This window comes from Triticum dicoccoides, chromosome 1B (assembly GCF_002162155.2).
Source record: "Triticum dicoccoides isolate Atlit2015 ecotype Zavitan chromosome 1B, WEW_v2.0, whole genome shotgun sequence".
NCBI lineage: Eukaryota > Viridiplantae > Streptophyta > Magnoliopsida > Poales > Poaceae > Triticum > Triticum dicoccoides.
In genome coordinates this window covers 17,205,183-17,208,332 of record NC_041381.1, presented here as the reverse complement: position 1 = coordinate 17,208,332, position 3,150 = coordinate 17,205,183, and the positions used below count along the sequence as shown (strand labels likewise).

Here is a 3,150-nt window from a genome sequence, read left to right as displayed (position 1 = left end):
ACAAGTACACCGGGGCACTTGATCCTACTTAATTAACTACTAAGATACCCCGGCCCATGCATTAGTCACAAGTACCCCATATGTCCTATTTTTAGCAAAGTCATGCTAAAATTCACGGAAAATTTCAGCATGACCTTTGCTGAAAATAGGACATATGGAGTACCCGAATTTGCCGGAACGGAAGTTAATCGACATTCCGGCAAACTCAAGGGCCTCTCGGGGTACCTGCAAAATCATCACGACACGATGGTTGGAGACAAAACCCAGCAAACTAGCAAAATCATCACAAATTGTTTTCTGTTAAAGATGATCATCATCTTTACAAGTCTTTCTCAATGTGATCACAAGTAATTCAGAGGCATCACAAGTAATTCAGAGCATCACAAGGCATTAGTAGTTCAGTACATGAACAAGTTTTACAAACCCAGATAAGAACAAGTGAATTCTAGTCCCATTGACACTCCTGGTTTTCTACAAACACCAAGTACTAGGGCACACAAAAGTTCTGAAATTTGTGTGCCTAACTGAATTAACTGAATTTTCAGTAACCGAATAAACTGAATTTTCAAAACTGCAAGAATACAATCGAGAAAAATCCAACAGCACTAGAACTGAGCTGATTGACAGTAGTTTTGTTCACTGTTATGTTGGCCTAACTGGATGTTGGCTATCTTTTATAGTGTCTCTGTTACATGCCAGTTTGGTCATTGCTAACTTTTGATATGTTGTGTTTCTGACATATCAGAATCGGATATCCAAAAGAAGAAACAATATAATTTCTAACAAATCATTAGCCTGTTTGCTTCAAAAATAACAGTTCCTGTTGAGATCCAATCCCAAGCAGTCCATTTGATTAAAATGACTGGATTACTGGAATGAGAATACCAAAAGAACAAGATATAGTCTACAAAAAAAAAGAAAGAATACAGCCAATCCCCATCTCTGTTTTCCCCTCTGGTTCAACCCTCTCACCATTTAAAGCAAAAATCTATATGGACCATCCATTCCTAGTTTGCATAAGTATCTAGTTTTAATTTACCTTCACAAGAGCACCAATAACACCCAAGCTGGTAAGCCTCAAGTACTCAAAAGGTCTTGTCTTGCTGGTAGTATTCAGGAACGGGTACAGGTACAGTGGGATGTGAGCTGCAAAGGAAAAAGAAGAAGACTTAATTATTAACCACTGCTAGTTAAGATTTACTTATTCTGTAAAGTCACCAAAATGAGGAAAGCTTTTTAACAATAAACAATGGAAATATTTAAGACTTGGCATAGAAACAGCAACGCTCAGTACCATTCAAGAACGGGATCCTGGTCTCAGGGTGTGAAGCAACACACTGCAATTAAAAAAAAGTAAAATGAAATTGAGGGGCAGATGGCAAGCAAGCATGATATGAAAGCAGTAGTATTCTCAATCCACCACAAGGCCCACCAGGAGTGAGGGTTTCCTTTTCTTTCTCATGTAAAAGCATACCTGAAGAAGTGCAAGTGCATTGCAGACACGGTTTGATGCAACTGGCGACAAAGTAGGAGGTGAAAGTGAAGGGTAAATTGACACAATCTCCTGCATAAATTTTCAAAACAGCATGACAGACTGAATAAGGAAAATGTGCAGAACCATCAATAATTTCATATTGAAATAATCAATACACATGGACAACCACCCTTACTTAAATAACAAGAACTGCACAAGTACATATGTACTCTTGCCATTGCGACTGAATTTAGAACAGTGCAATAACTGTAACCTACCTGGAGCAGTGCAGCAACAGTGCCAAAGGAGTGCCACAGCAGTGGAGCAAGGTCTTGAAAAATCTCTCGTTTCTGAAAGAGGAAACTGAGAAACAGATTAGACAATGAATTTTCACCTCCTGCATCCCAGATTTGCAGCCACACTTTAAATGTTAAAGTAAAATAGCTCTATGTATCAACTGTCCAGTTTGGAATATTGTCTTTGGAAAGTTGATGTTTCACTAAGAAAAGAAGGGTCTGTCTAGGACACATTTATGTCACGTCTAACCTTGTGTCCACTATGTTTGTGGTGTATTTTTTTTTGCCCCAGCTTTTTTTTTGTTCCTTGTTGCTGCGTTATTTGTGGGAGCTTAGATGTGACATCCTTAGAAAACATTTAGATGTGAATTAGACAAACTCAGAAAAGAATGACGATGCTTGCATTAGTGGCTCATACCATGGGTTCACACTTTTGGTAGATAAAGAAGTGACAGAAAAAAAAATACTATACTAAGTAAACTTCATCACTTATCTAGATAATCTGCAGAAGTAGAACAAATTGTTTCTAACCTATAAATGTCTTCCTATATAGTTTAAACTGTTTAGATTTCCTAACACCACCTCCTGATAAGTTTGCAAAGTCATCAATAGGACAGGATTTCACAAAGTTCACACCCCCGCCCCCCTGTCCTTGAACAGGGTATCTCCACCAGATACTATAATTAAATGTGCACAACCGAATACCCCTCCAGCCTGCTCCAGCACAAAAATATTCATTGGAAGTTCACTTTTACCAAGAAACAAATACATCAGGAAGCAGGGGATATTAACAAAAATGCGCTTCTTGTGGTATTCACTCCTGAGAGATTGTATATGATAACTGCAGTATTTACCATTTTATTCAGGGGTACTATAACAGAAATGGGCACGTCTCTTGTTGTATTCAATCCTAACAGAACAACATATAAGATAACGGTAGTACTTTCCACTTTAATCAGAGCAAGCAGAACTAAAATGGATACAGTTATCTGATGCACACACCGAACTGCCATCCGAGTGTGTCCAACAGAGATCGGCAACCATTCCCGCTACGGATGCTAATAACAGGTAAACCATAGCACATGTTTAAAGAATGTATCATAATAAAAGCTACAAAAATCACATACCAAACCCTACTTGCTTTCGCTACATATCTACAAGTCTACAGCAAGCTAAAGGACTGCACAAAATCACCCAATTTTCTTCATACTCCAGATATGAGCAGGCAGAGTTGCACTAAATTACCAAACACCACAAGCAAGTCATAGAATCGCCCTAAGGAGATCGGAGAGCAACATTTCCATACCAAGCACGGATCAAAGATAACAGACAAAGACGGGCGTGCACTGATCTATACCCTATAACCTTAGATCACCACGT

General features: G+C 38.7%; 1 long non-coding RNA gene across 1 annotated transcript; it reads right to left on the bottom strand.

Moving 5' to 3' along the window:
• Nucleotides 1–1,099: 1,099 nt before the first annotated feature.
• On the bottom strand, nucleotides 1,100–1,890 carry LOC119299696. The gene is made up of 4 exons (XR_005146243.1): nucleotides 1,753–1,890; nucleotides 1,475–1,564; nucleotides 1,295–1,337; nucleotides 1,100–1,146 (listed from the first exon to the last, which is right to left on the bottom strand). It is a non-coding gene; the product is annotated as an uncharacterized LOC119299696 (long non-coding RNA).
• Nucleotides 1,891–3,150: the final 1,260 nt, after the last annotated feature.